This window comes from Mauremys reevesii, linkage group 14 (genome assembly GCF_016161935.1).
Source record: "Mauremys reevesii isolate NIE-2019 linkage group 14, ASM1616193v1, whole genome shotgun sequence".
NCBI lineage: Eukaryota > Metazoa > Chordata > Testudines > Geoemydidae > Mauremys > Mauremys reevesii.
Window position 1 is genome coordinate 8282759 of NC_052636.1, and position 21598 is coordinate 8304356.

Consider the following 21598-nt stretch of genomic DNA (forward strand, 5'->3'; position numbering starts at 1 on the left):
CTGCACAGTCTGAAATGGAAGGAAGGACCCTGGAAGGGAAGGGGAGGAACAGAAAATGGAGAGGAATGAAACAGAATAAATGCCTCTTCTCTCTCCCCTCCCCAACCCAGCAAGAACTGTTATCAGTGGGGAAACTCCCCACCATGAACGGCAGAGACCACAGAGACATTTGCCTCATGCTGAGAAGTAAGGTGACCAGACACCAAGTGTGAAAAATCAGAGACTTTCCTCAGATGCATTGGTGGTATAGTGGTGAGCATAGTTGCCTTCCAAGCAGTTGATCTGGGTTCAATTCCCAGCCAATGCAATGATGTGATGATTTCTCCACTGGGAATTGGTTTAATTTCAGTCACATTGTATCAGTTTATCAATGGAATGAAAGAATCAGTGTCCCAAATCCCAACAGGTCATTAAACACCCAGTGGAGGAAGAAAGGGGTGGGACTATATAATAGGCAGTTGGAGTCATCCTGGTGTTACAATGCTTGGTTTATTTTTTTTTTTTAATTTCCTTTAGTTCCCTCTCCCTTTTAGACTCAGAGCCTTTAAGGTCAGAAGGGACCAGTGTGATTATCTAGTCCGACCTGCTGCACCTTGCAGGCCAAAAGACCCCACCCACCCACTCCTGTAATAGACCCGGTAGGGGAGGCAGCTCCATGCTCTGCCCCTACCCCAGGCAGGATATGGAGGCCCTCTGCTCCCCTCCCCAATGCGTGTGCAGAGATGTGCCAGCAGCACTGAGGTGGCTCCCTGCCCACTCTACCTCCGTCCCTCCGTGCCGCTCCCAGAAGTGGCTGGCATGTCCCAGCATCCCCTGGGGTGGGGAGAGTGTCTCCACGTGCTGCCCCTGCCCTGAGCACCAACTCTGCAGCTCCCATTGGCCAGGAACTGTAGCCAATGGGAGCTCTGGGGGCAGCACCTGCAGACAGCAGCACATGGAGATCCCCTGGCCCCACTCATGTAGGAGCTGCTGCCAGAGGGTTGTGTGTACCGGTCACTTTGGGAGCTGCATCACCCCTCCTGCACCCCACCCCCAGCGCAGCGCCCACACCCAAATTTCCTCCCAGTGCTTTGCTTGTCTTCCTTTCACCAGAACCATCCTTCTTCTCCTGGGCTGCAAGTAGCCACCCCTGGGAAGCCAAGAGGCAGGCACAGGATTCTGCCAGGTAAGTGTCCCCCAGCACTGCGATGGACGGTGCAATGAAGGTAAGTCTTCCTGAGGTGCAATGGACTGCAACGCAGTGAACCACTGGCCAGGCGGTCCGGGCGAAGGGCATTCACTGGAGGTACAAGCTTGTGAGTGACTCCTGAGCACAGGACCCCTTCCCCTTTTAAGGACCTGCTCCTCATGGCCTGCGACTAGAGATGACTTGGCTGCATCTGGTGGGTCACACTCCACCTTGGGCAGTGTCCATGCTCTGGGTGTGTGATCGCTGCCTAATTAGAGTCCCAGACACCTTCTCTATCTCGGAGCTCTTCTGATCTTCCAGCTGTTCAACCAGCTCCTTCATCCCACAAGCATTGCAGGAGGGAGTGGGAGTGGGAGGGGGAAAGCCACTTCACAGGCATTCAGAGAGGGAGAGGAGACAAAAATGGGAATGGGGGAAGTATAACAGACCTATTGAGCATAGAAATCACTGCTGCTCCTACAACAGCAGGGACAGGCCACTAGGAGCTGGGAAAAATTAAGCCATCATGTTTCTGCCTGGTTTTCAACCAGGGACCTTTTGCGTGTTAGGCAAATGTGATAACCACTACACTACAGAAACTCTGTCACAGGGCTTTGCCCCTCCCTTCATAAGAACAGAAGAATGGCCAGACTGGGTCAGACCAAAGGTCCATCCAACCCCATATCCTATCTGCCAACAGTGGCCAATGCCAGGTGCCCCAGAGGGAGTGAACCTAACAGGTAATGATCAAGTGATCTCTCTCCTGCCATCCATCTCCACCCTCTGACAAACAGAGGCTAGGGATACCATTCCTTACCCAGGCTGCCTAATAGCCATTAATGGACTTCACCTCCATTAATTTATCTGCAAAAATAATGAGGAGTACTTGTGGCACCTTAGAGACTAACAAACTTATTTGAGCATAAGCTTTTGTGGGCTAAAATCCACTTCATCAGATGCATACAGTGGAAAATACAGCAGGAAGATATATATATATATACACAGAGAACATGAAAAAATGGGTGTTGTCATCCACACTATAATGAGAGTGAGCAGTTAAGGTGAGCTATTATCAGCAGGAGAAAAAAAACTTGTAGTGATAATCAGGATGGCCCATTTCCAACAGTTGACAAGAAGGTGTGAGTAACAGTAGGGGGACAAATAAACATGGGGAAATAGTTTTACTTTGTGTAATGACCCACCCACTCCCAGTCTTTATTCAAGCCTAATTTAATGGTGTCCAGTTTGCAAATTAATTCCAATTCAGCATCTCTCGTGGGAGTCTGTTGTTGAAGGTTTTTTGTTGTAATATTGCGACTTTTAGGTCTGTAATCGAGTGACCAGGGAGATTGAAGTGTTCTCTGGCTGTGTTTGAATGTTATAATTCTTGATGTCTGATTTGTGTCCATTTATTCTTTTGTGTAGAGACTCTCTGGTTTGGCCAATGTACATGGCAGAGAGGCATTGCTGGCACATGATGGCACATATCACATTGGTAGATGTGCAGGTGAATGAGCCCCTGATGGCATGGCTGATGTGATTAGGTCCTATGATGGTGTCCCCTAAATAGATATGTGGACAGAGTTGGCAACGGGTTTTGTTGCAAGGATAGGTTCCTGGGTTAGTGTTTTTGTTGTGTGGTTGCTGGTAAGTATTTGCTTCAGGTTGGGGGGCTGTCAGTAAGCAAGGACTGGCCTGTCTCCCAAGTTCTGTGAGAGTGAGGGATTGTCCTTCAGGACTGGTTGTAGATACTTCATGATGCACTGGAGAGGTTTTAGTTGGGGGCTGAAGGTGACGGCTAGTGGGGTTCTGTTACTTTCTTTGTTGGGCCTGTCCTGTAGTAGGTGACTTCTGGGTACTCTTCTGGCTCTGTCAATCTGCTTCTTCACTTCAGCAGGTGGGTACTGTAGTTGTAAGAACACTTGATAGAGATCTTGTAGGTGTTTGTCTCTGTCTGAGGGGTTGGAGCAAATGTGGTTGTATCTTAGAGCTTGGCTGTAGACAATGGATTGTGTGATGTGGTCTGGGTGAAAGCTGGAGACATGTAGGTAAGTATAGCGGTCAGTATGTTTCCGGTATAGGGTAGTGTTTATGTGACCATCGCTTATTAGTACAGTAGTGTCCAGGAAGTGGATCTCTTGTGTGGACTGGTCCAGGCAGAGGTTGTAGGTGGGATGGAAATTGTTGAAATCATGGTGGAATTCCTCAAGGGTTTTCTTTTCCATGGGACCAGATGATGAAGATGTCATCAGTGTAGCACAAGTAGAGTAGGGGCCTTAGGGGACGAGAGCTGAGGAAGCGTTGTTCTAAGTCAGCCATAAAAATGTTGGCACACCGTGGGGCCATGTGAGTACCCATAGCAGTGCCGCTGACTTGAAGGTACACATTGTCCCCAAATGTGAAATAGTTATGGGTGAGGACAAAGTCACAAAGTTCAGCCTCCAGGTTTGCTGTGACATTATCGGGGATACTGTTCCTGACAGCTTGTAGTCCATCTTTGTGTGGAATGATGATGGAGCATCTACATAGCCAGACAATCCTGCTGTCAGGGTGCCAATGCCTGAGATGATGGGGCATCCAGGATTTCCAGGTTTATGGATCTTGGGTAGCAGATAGAATAACCCTGGTTGGGGTTCTAGACTGTCTTATTGCCAAGGGACGGAGAAACTCGGCCAGCAGCAGGGAGTGCATAACACCGCCCTAGTGTGGGGGTGACAGCGCCTCCAAGATCCTGACACCCCTATTGGTTCCACTGCTGGTTGTTTTCCTTTTCCGGTGGGACTCTGGGCAAGTTGCTCCCCGCTCTAGGGCTCCGTCCCCAGCAGGCAAATGGGGATTTCGTACCTTCCCACTATTGGAAAGTGCTGGGAGAATCCCCCAGCCAAAGCTGCTCTGACAGCGCTAAGCAGCATCTGACCATTCAAGGTCGGAGCGCGCTGCCCAGGAGGAGGAGTGTCTGGCTCTGGGGTTTCACTTCAGCCCAGTCTAGAGAGAGGGGCCCAGCCATGGAGTTTGGCTCAAGAAGACCAAGTCTCCAATTCGTTAAGGGCGTTTTGAATTCCAGTCCTGAGTTCCAAAGTGCTTGGTGTCATTTGCACATTTTAGAAGCATGATCTCCACTCCATTTTCCAAATCATTCATTAAACTATTGAATAGTACGGGACCCCGGACTGATCCCAGCCGGACCCACTAGGTGCACCCTCTCCGTTGGGCAGCCAAACCTGGAGATGGGCCCTTGGAGTCTGGGCTTTCAACCAGCTCTGCACCCACATGACACTGATTGCAGCTGGACCGCATTTCCCTCGTTTGCTTGTGAGAATGTCCTACGGGACTGTGTCAAAAGCCTTAGTAACCCCGAGATAGATCCCATCTACTGTTTACCCACCTCCACTAGGCCTGGAACCCTGCCAAAGAAGGAAAGAGGCTGGGTTTGGGATGATTTGTTCTTGACAAATCCATGCTCACTTGTCCTAAGAACCAAATTATCCTGTAGGTGCTGCTGGCAAACTGTTTAAGAATGTATTCCAGTATCTCTCCAGCTATGGAAGTGAGGCAGCTAGTCTGCAAGTCCCAGGGGTCTCTTTGTTCCCCTTTCAAAGATAGGTCCTGTCTTGTTCATGGATGGGAAGATGTTCTTTTTCAGGGATCTCAGATGAGAACCGGGACACAGCACCGGGTTTGTTAAGGCCACAAAAATGGAGGCAGGAACCTCTTCTCTCCTGCTGGCAAAGAACCCCAGGTACCTAAAAGACAGAAACTCACATACCTGAATGGGCTTTAGAAAAGTCAGTGGTTAAAAAGTTTGGCCCCGACCATTTCTTGTTTCCACAGACTAGACATTTTAGCAAACTTTAGAATTCCTTGGTGCTAAACACCGTGAAACTCCCCTTTCTCCTTCACAGAGGGCTTTATCGCCCCTTATCTCACTCAGGCTCACGACTGCCCAGAGTTTGAGAACTGTCCCTGTTCCCATTGGGCAGATGGGGAGGAGCCTGAGGTATAGAGAAGGGAAGTGACCTGTCACCAGATGGATCAGACTGAACAGGTTTCACATCTCGAAGAGGCTCTTACTTTCTAAACAGGGATGGCTGTTTTCTAGTAAAATCACTAAAAGGGAAGGAGAAAACTCGAAAGAGGTTCCTCCTGGCGCTCACGTCTGTGAACCCGAATACTCTCCCAGTCCTCAAAGAGAGACCTGGAGAAGGAGACTTGCTGCAGCAAAGCCACAGGGGTCTCTGAGGTTTCCCTGGCCCCTCGCCCCTGTCCTGCCTGGCTGATGTCAGCATCTCTCTGTGAGGTCACCACCTCCCCACCACCTTGGACCAATAGTCTGAGGTCCTGCCAAAGGCCTTTGTGATGTCACTGCCACACCCCTCCCTTGCTGGGCTAATGTCCTGCCCCTGGCCAGGCACTTTGGAGGTTTGAGCTACTCCCTGTGGATCACCCCACTCAAGGAGCATTCGTTCTAGGCAGCAAGCCGGCCAGACAGGGAAACATCAGACGCTGCTCCCAATGCTTCACTCAGGTTTTCAGAAATTAGTCGACTTTATGGCCAGAAGAGACCATTAGAGCATCTAATCTGACCCCCTGCATATCACAGGCCTCCTGTATGACACAAGAGCTATTTTGTGGGCAAACACATTCCAGAAATGCATCTAGTCTTCATGAAATGACATCAAGAGATGGAGAATTCATCACTTTCCTTGGTAGCTTGTTCCTGTGGTGAATCATCCTCGCTGTTGAATATTTGTGCCTTAGTTGTAATATGAATTTGTCTCTTTTCACCTTCCAGCCATTGGGTCTTGTTATTCCTTTCTCTGCTATTTTGAAGAGTCCTTTAATACCCAATATTTTCTCTCCATTAAGGCACTTCAAGACTTCAATGAAGTCACCTTTCAATTTTCTTTTGATAAGCTAAGCAAGTTGAGCTCTTTCAATAGCTCACTAGAAGGCATTTTTCTCCAGCCCTCAGAACATTTGGTGGCTCTTTGCTGCCCCAGCTCCAATTTCACAACATCTTTTTCAAACGAGGACACCAAAACTGGAGGCTATTCCAGTATCAGTCTAACTGATGCCGTGTCACCTCCTGTGATGTTATTGACATAATCTGTAACCGTATAGATCACCGTAGTGACCGCTGTTCTATTTGCAGCCAATATTGTAGAAAGGTTGTCGTGTAAGAGGGTCTATGGAGAGGTTCTGATTGGCTGATTATAATTATGCTATTTCTAGATGTGTATCATTTTTATAGTTGACGTTATGAATTCCTGCCCATTTCCCCACTGGCTGGAGCATGGCTAGAGTGTGTCTGTGGTTAATGATGTTGCTGTAGATTGTTCGTTTCCTGCCTTGGCAATTCAGACAGTCCCTTTTCCCAACATATCTCCAGCACATCAATAGTTCCAATAACAGGGGCAGCTTTTCTCTGGGGCACTGAGATTTTTTGGGGAGATGGTGGCTCCTTTCTTTCCTCACCCTGGAGTAAACTCAGCTTTTTATTCCATGGTTCATGTTTTATGGAATAACAACATCAACATGAAGAAAGAGGAGAAGGAATATCTCACTGCCAGGGCTGAAGGTGGCCACGTCTCCTCTGTTTGACTGTTACCATTGCAGGAGAGAAGGTGTCAATGGAATCGAATGCCCTGGCTCAGACAAGAGACACAGGGAGGTTTTGCTGTTCATGGATCCATGCAAAGGAAATTGTGTCTCTGTGTGAAAATAGGGAGGGAAATGAAACACCCCCCTGGTGGTGCCCAAGGCGGAAGGGACCCGTATCGGATTAGAGCAGGACACGTTCTCAAGCAGCATGTTTCTTACTCTGCCCATCTGTCAGATTTGATGATTATCAATGGAAATATTTTGCCATTGGGTCATGTGTTTACACAGACATTGACATTTACCAACAAACACGTAATTCTCCCAGTCCTGCCTAGCCTGCCGGGGGGGGAGTGTAGAAGGACAGAGTCACTCTGCCCAGTGCCCATGCCAGGCCTGGGCTCTCCATGCTGCCCACTTCCCACAACGCTGGGATCCTTCCCTGACCTCCCCCAGACCTCTGCCCCCCACCCCCACTGCTGGGCTCCCCTCCCCACACTGTCCAACTCCCCTGCTTCCAGGATCCCTCCCCTCTGCCCTCCTCCCCTCTGAGCAAAAACTTGACATTATTCCAGGGCCGCCCACAGGATTCAGGGGGCCTGGGGCAAAGCAATTTCGGGGGCCCCTTCCAGACAAAAAAGTTGCAATACTGTAGAATACTGGATTCCCGTGGGCAGCAGCGTACCCCGGCTCTCACATGAGCGGAAGCGAACACATCAACAAAGGCACCACCCAACATCCCAAATTACTAAGGACCTCCGCACCCTCCCACCTCCTGCCCCCTTCAAAACCCCCAACACCCCCCCACTCCTTGTCCCCTGACTGCCCCCTCCTGGGACCCTGGTCCCTGACTGCCCCCTAGAACCCCACCTGTCCCCTGACTGCCCCAACCCTTATCCACACCCCTGCCCCCAGACAGACTGGCAAGACTCCCACACCTATCCAACCACTCCCCGCCCCCTGACAGGACCCCCAATATACACCAAGACACACCCCGTAATCCAAAGTGTGGGGGCAGGGCCGCCCAGAGAATTCTGGGGGCCCGGGGTCTTCGGCGGCGGGGGGCCCCCGCTCAGGGGCGGCTCTAGACCCCAGCGCGCCAAGCAGGCGCGTGGGGCGGCCCTTTCCCTGGGGGGCGGAATTTGGCTCCGGTTGAGCTCCTGCAGGCATGCCTGCGGCAGGTCGACCGGAGCCCGGGACAAGCGGACCTGCCGCAGGCATGACTGCGGCGGGTGCCGTGGTCCCGCGGCTCCGGTTGACCTGCCGCAGTCATGCCTGCGGGAGGTCCAGCCGAGCCGCGGGACGAGCGCCCCCTCCGCAGTCATGCCTGCGGCAGGTCCGGTCCTCCCGGGGCTCCGGTGGGGAAAACCGGAGCCTCCTGGGGTTGACTGCAGGAGCTCAACCGGAGCCGCGGGAAGACGGGAAACACTCCAGGGGCCCCGGAAAACACTCATCGGGGCCCCTGCGGGACGCGGGGCCTGGGGCAAATTGCCCCTCTTGCCCCCCCCTTTGGGCGGCCCTGTGTGGGGGGGAGGGCAGGGCGAGGGACCACGCACTGCTCCTGCCATTGAGGGTACCTGGGTAGCTGCTTCTGCCCTAGCACCTGGCTCTAGTGTGTAGCCAGAAGCCCTTGCGAGCAGGCGGAGGGATCCTGCTAGCAAAGGGAGCGTTTGATTTTAGAGTCTGATCCAAACAGACCCAGCAGAGAACACAACAATAGCTCTGCCTCTGCCATCCCAGCACAGAGCCCATAAACAAGAGAGGCAGAGACATGCTTAATACCATGCATGGGGTGGAGAGGGAGCACAGACCAGGGATGGGGCACGGAGAAAAAACACAGAGAGGGAGAGAAGGAGAAAGTGAGGAAGGAGGAGAAGCCCGGAGGCTGTGTCTCTGGAGGGAAGGCGTGTTCGGATGCGGCATGTTAATGAGACCCTTGCAAACACAAGGGAAAGAAGCAGGGAAGGGATTGCAGAGGACAAGCCGGGCTACTCACTCAGTCTTCCCTGTGGGGCCCTGTGGCATTGGATAGCAGGGCCCAGGAAATGAAAATCTCTTAACCACACAGAATTGTTAACTGCTCCCAAATCCTTTTGTGCCATGGCCGCAAGCTTAGAAGAGCTTAAGCAGTGAGCTGCATGGACGGCCTCAAGAAACCTCTCTTATGCGGAACCTCGAGCAGGTTTGCATTGTGTGACCCCAATGAAAAGCCCAGCAGAGAAAGCTTGCAACTGTCCCAGCTCTTTCAGCCGCGTTTGGGGCCTTTAAATCACTCAGGCTGCATCTTCCAACTAAAATGCATTAACAATACAGCTCAGGCAAGTGAGCCGGGGGCCGTGCAGGCTGCCCGGCCCAGCTGATAGCACTTCCCGCTAACGGCTGCTTTTATATGCTGCAGTTTTGCTGTTGGATAGAGGCCCAGACTTCCTCCCATCTAACCCCCCCCCCCTGCTCCCTGACTGCCCCAGGTCCCAGAAAGTCCCCCCCCCGAACCCTCCAACCTCCCCTACTCCCTGACTGCCCCCCAGGACTCCTCTTACCACCCGGCAGCTCGAGCCGCTGGCTGCCTCTGGAGCCAAAGTGAAACACGTGCCAGCACACAGCCCCTCCCCCACAGCGTGCTGAGGCAGCGTGTGTGTGTGTGTGTGTGTGTGTGTGCAAGGGGGGGTCTGGCTGCTGGAGGCCCAATGGGAGCAGCTCAATCAGGCCCCGGCGGCCAATCAGCAGTGCCGCACTCTGCAGGGGGGGAGAAATCCAGATCTTTCCACTTTATTCCAAATTCCTACTAAGGCGCCACTTTGGGGGAATGTGCTCAGTGGGGGAGCGGCAGCCCCCCCTGCTCCCCCCAGCTACGCTCCTGCTTGTGGGGGCCCCTGCAAGACCCAGGGCCTGGGGCAAATTGCCCCCCTTGCCCCCGCCTCTGGGCGGCCCTGCTAGCAGCTCCTCTGGGAGCGCAGGGGAGGAATGACTCCCCCTTCTCTAGCTTCTCCCCGTGGGGCTCTGGGGAGCAGGGAGGGTTGTGTGATAAATTCCATCCAACTCCCCCTTTGATCCAAGCCGAGGGGCGTCTCAGCCTCCACGATGCCCTTGGCAGGGCCAAGCAAGGGATGTTTTCCACTGCCCAGGAGACCCAGCCAGGGACTCAAGGCAGCCCCAGACTTTCCCTTTCTCCCTTCTGGGAAATCAAGTTCAAGTTCTACAAGGAGCTAAAGAAGCCTCAACCCTGCATCCGAATTAAGGTCAATTTCTCACTGCCTGTCAGAAACAAATGTCATTTCAATCCCAGGTGAGTCCACATCAGTCATTCCTCAGCCCGATTCCTTCACCCTCCTGCCTTAGCTTAGGGCATTGCGCCATCCTGTGGGCATTTCATGTCCCTCCTCAGTTTCACACAGAGACACAATTTCCTTTGCATGGATCCATGAACAGCAAAAACTCCCTGTGTCTCTTGTCTGAGCCAGGGCATTCAATTGTATTGACACCTTCTCTCGTGCAATGGCAACGGTCAAACAGAGGGGACGTGGCCACCTTCAGCCCTGGCAGTGAGATATTCCCTCTCCTCTTTCTTCAGGCTGATGTTGTTATTCCATAAAACATGAACCATGGAATAAAAAGCTGAGTTTACTCCAGGTGAGGAAAGAAAGGAGCCACCAACTCCCCAAAAAATCTCAGTGCCCCAGAGAAAAGCTGCCCCTGTTATTGGAACTAATGATGTGCTGGAGATATGTTGGGAAAAGGGACTGTCTGAATTGCCAAGGCAGGAAACGAACAATCTACAGCAACATCATTAATCACAGACACACTCTAGCCATGCTCCAGCCAGTGGGGAAATGGGCAGGAAATCATAATGTCAACTATAAAAATGATACACATCTAGAAATAGCATAATTATAATCAGCCAATCAGGACCTCTCCATAGACCCCTTACGTGACAACCTTTCTAGAATATTGGCTACAAATAGAACAGCGGTCGCAATGGTGATCTATACAGTTACAGATTATGTCAATAACGTCACAGGAGGTGACATGGCATCAGTCAGACTGATACTGGAATACTGCCTCCAGTTTTGGTGTCCTCATGTGAAAAAGATGTTGTGAAATTGGAGCTGGGGCAGCAAAGAGCCACCAAAGGTTCTGAGGGCTGGAGGAAAAATGCCTTCTAGTGAGCTATTGAAAGAGCTCAAGCTGTTTAGCTGATCAAAAGAAGATTGAAAGGTGACTTCATTGAAGTGTTGAAGTGCTTCAGGGAGAGAAAATATTGGGTGTTAAAGGGCTCTTGAATCTAGCAGAGAAAGGCATAACAAGACACACTGGCTGGAAGGTGAAAAGAGACAAATTCATATTACAACTAAGGCACAAATATTCAACAGCGAGGATGATTCACCACAGGAACAAGCTACCAAGGAAAGTGGTGGATTCTCCATCTCCTGATGTCATTTAATGAAGACTAGATGCCTTTCTGGAATGTGTTTGCCCCCAAAGTAGCTATGGTGTCCTACAGGAGGCCTGTGATATGCAGGGGGTCACATTAGATGCTCTAATGGTCTCTTCTGGCCATAAAGTCGACTAATTACTGAAAAACTGAGTGTAGCATTGGGAGCAGCGTCTGATGTTTCCCTGTCTAGCCGGCTTGCTGCCTAGAACGAACGCTCCTTGAGTGGGGTGATCCACAGGGAGTAGCTCAAACCTCCAAAGTGCCTGGCCAGGGGCAGGACATTGACACAGCAAAGGAGGGGTGTGGCAGTGACATCACAAAGGCCTTTTGCAGGACCTCAGACTATTGGTCCAAGGTGGTGGGGAGGTGGTGACCTCACAGAGAGATGCTGACATCAGCCAGGCAGGACAGGGGCGAGGGGCCAGGGAGACCTCAGAGACCCCTGTGGCTTTGCTCCAGCAAGTCTCCTTCTCCAGGTCTCTCTTTGAGGACTGAGAGAGTATTCGGGTTCACGGACGTGAGCGCCAGGAGGAACCTCTTTCGAGTTTTGTCCTTCCCCTTTTAGTGATTTTACTAGAAAACAGCTGTCCCTGTTTAGAAGGTAAGAACCTCTTGGAGGTTTGAAACCTGTTCAGTCTGATCCATCTGGTGACAGGTCACTTCCCTTCTCTATACCTCAGGCTCCTCCCCAATGGGAACAGGGACAGTTCTCGAACTCTGGGCAGTCGTGAGCCTGAGTGAGATAAGGGGCGATAAAGCCCTCTGTGAAGGAGAAGGGGAGTTTCAGGGTGTTTAGCACCAAGGAATTCTAAAGTTTGCTAAAATGTCTAGTTTGTGGAAACAAGAAATGGCCAGGGCCAAACTTTTTAACCATTGCCTTTTCTAAAGCCCATTACCTGTCTTTTAGGTACCTGGGGTTCTTTGCCAGCAGGAGAGAAGAGGTTCCTGCCTCCATTTTTGTGGCCGTAACAAACCGTAACAAACCAGGTGTTGTGCCTCAGTTCTCGTCTGAGATCCCTGAAAGGAACATCTTCCCATCCATGAACAAGACAGGACCCATTTTTAAAAGGGGAACAAAGAGACCCCTGGGACTTACAGACTAGCCAGCCTCACTTCCACAGCTGGAGAGATACTGCAATATATTCTTAAACAATCAGTTTGTCAGCAGCACCTACAGGATAATTTGGTTCTTAGGACGAGGGAGCATGGATTTGTCAAGAACAAATCATCCCAAACCAATCCTCTTTCCTTCTTTGGCAGGGTTCCGGGCCTAGTGGAGGTGGGTAAACAGTAGATGGGATCTATCTCGGGGTTACTAAGGCTTTTGGCACAGTCCTGCAGGACATTCTCACAAGCAAATGAGGGAAATGCAGTCCAGCTGCAATCAGTGTCATGTGGGTGCAGAGCTGGTTGAAAGCCCAGACTCCAAGGGCCCTTCTCCATGGTTGGCTGCCCAACAGAGAGGGTGCACCTAGTGGGTCCGGCAGGGATCAGTCCGGGGTCCGGTACTATTCAATAGTTTCATGAATGATTTGGAAAATGGAGTGGAGAGCCTGCTTCCAAAATGTGCAGCTGACACCAAGCACTTTGGAGCTCAGGACTGGAATTCAAAACACCCTTAACAAATTGGAGACTTGGTCTTCTTGAGCCAAACCCCATGGCTGGGCCCCTCTCTCTAGACTGGGCTGAAGTGAAACCCCAGAGCCAAACACTCCTCCTCCTGGGCAGTGCGCTCCGACCTTGAATGGTCAGATGCTGCTTAGCGCTGTCAGAGCAGCTTTGGCTGGGGGATTCTCCCAGCACTTTGCAATAGCGGGAAGGTACGAAATCCCCATTTGCCTGCTGGGGACGGAGCCCTAGAGGGGGGAGCAACTTGCCCAGAGTCCCCCAGGAAAAGGAAAACAACCAGCAGTGGAACCAATAGGAAACCCAGCAATGGAACCCCGGAGTCCTGACTCCCAATCCCCTGGCCCAGTCACTCCAGCGGAGCACACTCCCTCTCAAAGGCAGGGGGAGCGGCCATGAGGGCCTGCTTCTCATTGCCAGCTGTGGGAGGGAGTGTGCAGCAGTGGTTAGCGAAGGGGCCTGGAAAGAAGGCCTGCTGGGTTCCATCCATACTTCTGACACTTGGTGTGACCCTGAGCCAGTAGCTTCCCCTCCCCAAGCCTGTTTCTTGTCAGTAGGGTTGGGGGCGCAGTCCCGACAGCCCAGGGGGGTTGGGAGGCTCCAGGAAGGTGTGTAAAGTGCTGGGATGTCAGGATCTCGGAGGCGCTGTCACCCCCACACTAGGACGATGTTCTGCACCCCCTGCTGCTGGTCGAGTTTCTCCGTCCCTTGGCAATAAGACAGCCTAGAACCCCCACCAGGATTATTGTATCTGCTGCCCAAGATCCATAAACCTGGAAATCCTGGACGCCCCATCATCTCAGGCATTGGCACCCTGACAGCAGGATAGTCTGGCTATGTAGACGCCCTCCTCAGGCCCTACGCCACCAGCACTCCCAGCTATCTTCGAGACGCCACTGACTTCCTGAGGAAACTACGATGATCTTCCAGGAAACACCATCCTGGCCACTATGGAGGCAGAAGCCCTCTACACCAACATTCCACACAACGATGGACTACAAGCCGTAAGGAACCGTATCCCCGATAATGTCACGGCAAACCTGGAGGCTGAACTTTGTGACTTTGTCCTCACCCATAACTATTTCACATTTGGGGACCATGTGTATCTTCAAGCCAGCGGCACTGCTATGGGTACTCGCATGGCCCCACGGTGTGCCAACGTTTTTATGGCTGACTTAGAACATTTCCTCAGCTCTTGTCCCCTAAGGCCCCTACTTGACTTGTGCTACACTGCTGACATCTTCAGCATCTGGACCCATGGAAAAGAAAACCCTTGAGGAATTCCACCATGATTTCAACAATTTCCAACCCACCATCAAACTCAGCCTGGACCAGTCCACACAAGAGATCCACTTCCTGGACACTACTGTGCTAATAAGCGATGGTCACATGAACACCACCCTATACTGGAAACCTACCAACCGCTATACTTACCTACATGTCTCCAGCTTTCACTTAGAAGTCATGGAGGTCGCGTGTAATCACAGAATTCGTCACTTCCACCACCTCCGTGACAGACACGGATCCCTTCCAATGAGACAAAGCCCTCCCTGCTGTGACTGCAGTTCCTGGAAGGAAAGAGAGACTCCCTGTCACCCAGGGCCGGCTCCAGGCACCAGCCTACCAAGCACGTGCTTGGGCGGCACCTTGGGAGGCGGCGATTGGGGTTTGTTTTTGTTTTTTTTGGTTGGGCGGCGCTGCGCCGCCGGTGAGGGTGGGGCGGGAATTGGCCGGCGCTACGAGCCACTCGGGGCGGGAATTGGCTGGCGCTACGAGCCACTCGGGGCGGGAATTGGCTGGCGCTACGAGCCACTCGGGGCGGGAATTGGCGGCGCTATGAGCCACTCGGGGGCGGGAATTGGCCGGGCGCTACGTGCCACTCGGGGCGGGAATTGGCGGCGCCACGAGCCACTCGGGGCGGGGAATTGGCCGGCGCTACGAGCCACTTGGGGGGGCGGGGAATTGGCTGGCACTACGAGCCACTCAGGGGGGGCGGGGAATTGGCCGGCGCTATGAGCCACTCGGGGGGGGCGGGGAATTGGCTGGCGCTACGTGCCACTCGGGGCGGGAATTGGCCGCTCGGGAGGGGTGGTAATGGTTTGCGCTACGCGCTGCTGGGCGGGGACTTGGGCGGAGCGCCGCGCCGCTGGGGGGGGGGCGGCGGCGCTCTCCTTTTCTGCTTGGGGCGGCAGAAATGTTAGAGCCGGCCCTGCTGTCACCTCTCTCCCTGCTGCCTCCCCCCTTGTATTCTGTAACCCCATCTCACTGGGTTCCCTGTGCTGGTGCCATCGGGGTGACACTAGAGTTCTGGGGATTTGGGGGGCTCTTCATTTCTCAACATTTCACACAAATTTGTCTTTGGGCTGAAATTTCTCCTGTTAGGCCTCTTAGTCAGAGCTGTACCCGACCCTGTTTGCGGTGGGCGGGGGGAAGAGGGGAGATGTAAATTGCAGAGCAGGCAGAGAAGTCGCCCATAAAGGGTCATATTGATCTGGTGACTGGTTCTGACCGGGGTCACACGTCCTCTGACACAGGCTCATGTGCAGAACATGGGAGCTCTGGCTTGTCCTAAATGCTGTAGAGTGTGAGTTCCTGGAAAGGGCAGGGGAGAGGGAGCAAGAGGAGAAAGGCAGAGACATTGGAGACGAGGAATTGGGAGGAGAAGAAGGAGAGAACAGAGAGACAATAAATGATTGAAGCAGAACAGGTGTTCCAACTCCATCTTGCTCATCACAGGTGTTCAGAGAGACAGGTAGTTGCAGGTTTTCCAGTGTCAAGTCTGAACTTTGATTCTAACAATGTGCATTGAAATATCAAGGGGATCTCCACATACCTGATCTCTTCCCTCTCCCCTTTTTAGTATTAATTTTTATTTTGAAGTGTTTGGCTTAACCGTGATCGTCTCTTTCCCCAGCTGTATTGCAATTTGGGGGTTATGTTTATTTTGCCTCCCTGTTGTACATGTCATTATAATTATAACAGCAAAGGAATCTGCAGGAGCAAAAACTGACTCAAAATTTCATTTCCCTGTCATGCCGGAACATCATACAAACAGCTCACGCAGCTGGAATTATAACCCGCAAGGCCAGGGGATGGGAGATGCAGGTTTCCAAGTGTTCTGTCTTTCTCAGATGACACATTCCAGCCCCTTGTGTGCCTCCATCTTGTATGACCTGCTTGACTTTGACACATTTATTGTCTCATTCTATAGATAATGTGATTGTAACACAATGTGACTGAAATTAAGCCACTTCCAGATGAGGAAACAACAAAAGAGAAAAGCCATTATTGCACTGGCTGGGAATCAAACCCAGATGAATTGCTTGGAAGACACCTACGCACACCACTATATCACCAGTGCATCTGGCAGGAGTAGCTTTCCTGCAGGCTCTGTGTGCTGGCAAAGGGGGTGACACATGACCATGGAAGTAGTGAGCAGGGTGGTTGGGCTGGAAGCTGCCTGACACCTGGGAGCACAGTTAGGATCCCAGTGTGACTGAAAGGGGGCAAAGATGAAAACAGAGCTCATTGGGAGCTGGCCCCACACCTGCCCCGCCCCTAGGAGAGGGGAACTGAAGCTCAACTTCAATCACAGAAAAATCTTCCCTGAGAAGGAAGGGAACAGCTTGTTTTAAAGATCAGGTTTGTGTTTGTTCCTGCTACATACGGAGGGGCTGGGTAGTGCTGATTCCAACCCCCAGACGCCGGGAGGATAAGGAACAAATTCAGGCTGCCAGTGACCTGCAGGAGGGAGATGATCTTTTGACAGTGACGGATGCCTCGTCCTAAAGGCCTTTGTCTGCCCCCTTCCAGTGACTGTTTGGTACAGGAATGCAGCCCCCCCTCCTGGGTCTCTCCTGGGGAAATAATGTTTCTGTGCAAAACACCAAAGCTTTTAACAGAAAGGAAGACAAGGAAATGGCCACATGATGGGACTGGGACATAAGGAATGAAACACAAGATGCTTCTCTCACGTGCATTGACTTTTAACCTTGTTTGTGGTGGTGTTGTATCCATGTTGGTCCCAGGGGTCCTCTGGGGCGCCGGGCATTGGCCACTTTCGGGAGAGTGGGCTAGATGAACTGGTCTGACTCAGTGTGGCTGTTCTTATGTTCTAACTGCTGGTTATGGAAGAGACGACCTTCCAGGCTACACAGAACTGAAGAAGTGTGTGGGGTTAGCTCCACAGCTTGTCTCTTTCACCAACAGAGGTTGGTCCTCTGCAAGCTCTTACCCTCACCCGCCTTGTCTCTTTTGGACTCTGAAAAGTATTTTCTCTCCACTCCCCTTGGAAAGACGTTAAGTTTTCCCTTTGGGCAACTATCAGGCTGAAGCAATTGTATTGATTGTGACACTAGAATTGAAGATTTAATATTATAAATGAATGAGGTTCTGGTTTTCACATTGGTTTTTCTAACTCAGTTCCCAATTCTCTTCTAGAAAGGCCTCCAGGCTGCCTGCCCAGCCCAGCAAAAGTGGCCAGGAGAAAGCCCACACTGCTGCTCTTTCAGGTAGTTGAAGGCTGCTATCAAACCCCACTCACTCCGTCAGTCCCCAGTCTGTGGCAGTGCCTGGGATTCTTGGGTCCTAAGTGCAGGACTCTGCACTTCTCCTTGTTGAACCTCCTCAGATTTCTTTTGGCCCAATCCTCCAATTTGTCTAGGTCACTCTGGACCCAAACCCTGTCCTCCAGCGCTTGGATTCTTTACATGCTTTCACAGGGCTGGTCTACACTGGGGAGTGGGATCAATCTAAGATCACGTAGCTGAAGTTGTGTATCTTAGATTGATTTACCTCGCATCCTCACGGCGCGGGATCGACGTCTGTGGCTACCCCTGTCGACTCCGCTACCGCCGTTCGCGCTGGTGGAGTTCCGGAGTCGACGGAAGCACTTTCAGGGATTGATATATCACGTCTAGATGAGACACAATATATCAATCCCCGAGAAATCGATCGCTACCCGCCGATACGGCGGGTAGTCTAGATGTACCCACAGAGTGAAGAGCATATTTTCCATGATTTCATAGGGCAGATCCTAAAATTTGTGAACTGTTCTGATACTTTACATAGACAAATAGTTATGAGATACTCTTTTAAATACTCAAGAGGTGTGATGCAGAGTTTGATGGAATATCGGGAGCTTTCCCTGTGTGAATTTGACAGGTGGATCAACACAGAGACACATTGTGACCCTTCTCAGGGTGCTGAGGGCTGTGAGTCTCTTGTTGCCACCTGCCACTAGGAAGAGGGAGTTTTCCATTTGGATGTTAGTGACCAAACTCACCATCCTGCTGGAACTCAAGCACCCTCCTCTGAGCTACAGCAGCCACCCTCACCCCTGAGTTCCTTCAATGTGTCCCCCTCTGGGGTCCAGCCCGGATCACCAGATTCTCAGTGAAATCCCAGATCCTATCTGCCCAAGTATCCCAGGTTACTAGTTTTACTGTGGACCATTTCTACTGTATCTCACACAGCACCTGAGTACAGTTATCAAACAAGCAAAAAATGTATTTAACAATGGATAGAGATTTAAACAAACAAACGTGAGTGATGGAAACCAACTGTTACCAACTAAACAAAGGCAGAAAGTGATAGACTAGAAAGGCCAGCACAAAAAACAGAGAGGAACAATAAGATACTAAAAGGACAATGGCTGGAACTCTCCATTTCTCTCAGTCTTTGGACTGATGGGTAGTAGTGCTGTAGCAACAGTTGAGGAACCAGGGTAAATTAAATCTAATTAACTTTTCAAGATTAGCCATCATTTCCTGTATGACTAACAAAACACAAAATCAAGACAACTTTCAGTTTTCCAGAATAATTCAGATTATCCACAGTCTCTTACTCTTTAACCAATAACTTCACCTATCATTTTAATTGGTAACAATAACATATTCAAAGATCACAAATTCTTGTCATATATGTTAGTTTTCTTTTAATCCCCATTGCCAACTGAACCCTGGTTCTTATTGTAGTTTGTCCCAACGTAGGTCCCAACCACTTCTGTGAGTTCATATATCTCAGGATCTTCTGCCATATGTGTTGGTAGAAGGGTCTTCTATGTCGGAATGTTTGCATCATGGAGAAAAATACCTCTCTTTTCACACTTTTAATCTTTCAAAGTAGGAGGAGGTAGAGAAGTAAGGTAAATGCATAAAACACAAGAGAAACCTCTCTGGTCTACACTAAAGACATTTATTGGGATAACTATATTATTTAGGGGAGTGAAAAATCCACACAGCTGAACAATGTAGTTACACAGCCCTAACCCCCTGTGTAGATAGTGCTACATGAGCAGGAGAGCTTCTCCTCTCAACATAGCCACCACCACTTGCAGGGGCTGGACTAATCAAGTCTGATGGGAGAAATCTCTCCCATTGGCTTACAGCATCTGTTATTGCAGTGCTACAGCAGCACAGCTACATTGGTGGAGCTGTGCCAACATCAGCTTAATTGTGTAGCCACAGCGTCAGACACAAAACCATAGTCTCAGGACTCAACATGCGTGTATCTGAAAATCTGAAATTGTAGGCTGACACATTCTTTGCCTTATTGGTTACCATAATTTCTACAGCCTGAAAGTCCTTGTTACCCATCCAGGCAGCCAGTTTGGGATCCACAGGGAAGGACTGTCCTATGAAGCACTCTCTCTTTGCATCCAAACAGTGAAGGATGACTGTTCTCAATCTAACCCTGGCATACTTTGGAAGTGTAATCAGTGACACTGAACTTGGAAGTGGAGCTGTACAAACGATTTTCCTTGGGTCACCACAGCTTCCTTTACTGGGGTAGAAACCAAGAACTGGGTGTGGACTCTTTCAACCTCAGCTCTTTCCAAATCCTTGGTCTTGGATAGGGTAAAGTTACAGTTCTCTGAAGTAGAATACTTTACAAAACCACTTAAAATCTCAGCAGTGTTAATGAGGAATGGCTTCCTGAAACATGCCCAGCTCTTCTTTAATTCGGTGGCACAGGTCCAGGGAAGGGACTGGATACAGGCCTGGATCAGAATCTTCGTTAGTTACCAGAACTGGAGATTCTATTTAAAAATGGCTATTTTTCAGAAGCTATTACATTTTCAACACTGGTTTCATTTTATACACATCTTTAGCACCTACAAAGGATAAATTTGACAAAAACTCCACTTCTATTTCCTCAACATCTGTGTCATGAAGGGCTGCATTTCCCATACCATAGGATTAGCTAGGAGAGATCTTCTGTAGGGCCTGGGTTACAAATGCTTTGGGAACCAAACCCATGGGCATTTTGCCTAGTTCAAAATCACTTACCATGGAATTCTCTTCCCAGATCATCGAAGACAATATTGCCTTAAACAACTGAAATACACTGTGATCAGATGCACTTCCTTCAGTTAGTTGGGGTTCTGCTGTTGTTCACCATTTCTGAGTGGAGATTTTAAATCACTGCTGTTTCTTTGTTAGCTTGTCCAGTAAATTAGAGAGTTCTCTCCTGTTTATAGAACTGCACTTCAACTTTCTCCATGTCAACATGGAGGGATGGGGAAAAAGCAAAGCTGAAATCATAAATGAGGACTTTAGCAAAGGGTCATTGTCTTAAATTCTTCAATAAATCTGAGCTACATCCTACCAAATGAACTAATATCCAATTGGGTGACCAAACAGCCTTCAGGAAAGATAGAAACCCGCATCACAGAGAGAGAATACATGACAAAGAAAGTGTCAAGTGAAATTCCAGAGCAGGTTACATCTGATTATTCAGAATCGGGACAAGAGAGTCTCCCATCACATTCTCCTCTGATCCATTCAAACCTGCTTCCCTCATCCCTGTCTCAATAGTCAGTTATGTTATTTACAAATTTTTTAGTATCGTAGCATCCCCATAATAAGGGAAAAACAGCCCTCTTGCCAGAAGTGGCTTTACAATAGATGGAACCTGGAATTTAAACTCTAAATGATCACACTGTATTTGGGATCCATTTGAATTCCCCTCCCAGGTCTTTGACACTTTCATCTCCAGTCATAGCGACTCTGATATAGGATTAAAGAAGTCAAAACATCATCTGCAAGCACAGACAACGGAGAATGCTTCATCACATGACACTTTGAGAAGTGGATGGATAGAATGTGATGAAGATAAACTCTGCCTGGCTCAGGCAAAGGTAACAGTTCTGCAGTGATGGGGAAGGAGGGAATCTCTGAGCCCTGGTCACACACAGCCCTAATTCGAACTAGGGTACGCAAATTCAGCTACGTGAATAACGTGGCTGAATTCGAACTACCCTAGTTCGAAAACTTACCCGTCCAGACGGCGGGAAGCGAACTCCGCGGCTCCAGGGTCGACTCGCAACTCCGCCTGCGCGGTGGAGTACGGAGTTCGAACTAGCGCTTCGGAGTTCGAACTCCGAGAAGTCGAACTCACGCGTCGACCGGGAAGGTAAGTATAGACGTGGCCTGAGTCACCCCATCTCCTTCCAGTGTCACAGAAGCTGTAATTATACTTTTTTCCTGCCCCTGCTCCTCTTCATTTACATATAATTTGAAAAATTCCCAATATAACTGCTCTTCAGCACAACCCAGAGCAACATGAGAACAACTGGCAAGGATACAATCTGTATCACTGGTGACTCTAACAATAACTTTGCAATAGGAGGAATGGTATAAACGTGATGCTCCCTGGTTCCTCATAGGAAGGGCACACTCCAGTTACTTGTGGGACAATAGAAAGGACAAATAGGTCCATCTTAAAAGAGGGCGAACTGCAAAAGGCAAAAATGGGCCACTCATCTGGAC

General features: G+C 50.3%; 1 protein-coding gene and 2 non-coding genes across 3 annotated transcripts in view; 1 reads left to right on the forward strand and 2 right to left on the reverse strand.

Annotated features, from left to right (window-relative positions):
- Positions 1 to 21598, reverse strand: part of LOC120381801 (zinc finger protein 850-like) — a gene marked incomplete at its 5' end in the record, with an annotated part of 159223 nt that overhangs the window by 136221 nt on the left and 1404 nt on the right. The window lies entirely within an intron of this gene.
- Positions 236 to 307, forward strand: TRNAG-UCC. The gene has a single exon. It is a non-coding gene; the product is annotated as a tRNA-Gly (tRNA).
- TRNAV-AAC lies at positions 1696 to 1768 on the reverse strand. The gene has a single exon. It is a non-coding gene; the product is annotated as a tRNA-Val (tRNA).